Source organism: Etheostoma cragini, chromosome 18 (genome assembly GCF_013103735.1).
Source record: "Etheostoma cragini isolate CJK2018 chromosome 18, CSU_Ecrag_1.0, whole genome shotgun sequence".
Lineage (NCBI taxonomy): Eukaryota > Metazoa > Chordata > Actinopteri > Perciformes > Percidae > Etheostoma > Etheostoma cragini.
Window position 1 is genome coordinate 17,326,950 of NC_048424.1, and position 247 is coordinate 17,327,196.

Below are 247 nucleotides of genomic sequence, written 5' to 3' on the forward strand. Positions count from 1 at the left end.
TCCTCAGAACCCTTTACCATTTAGGCACCAGAGTTGGTGCCTGAACCCATCCCAAGCTAAGCATAATACTAATGTGAACAATAAAATAGCACCTGCCTGTTATTTTATTTATTTTATTTTACCTTTATTTAACCAGAAAGAAAACTCATTGAGATTAAAAATCTCTTTACCAAGAGTGTCCTGGCCAAGTTAAGCAGCAGCACAAACAACAAGGTTGCAGACATATAACAAAATACATATATCATAA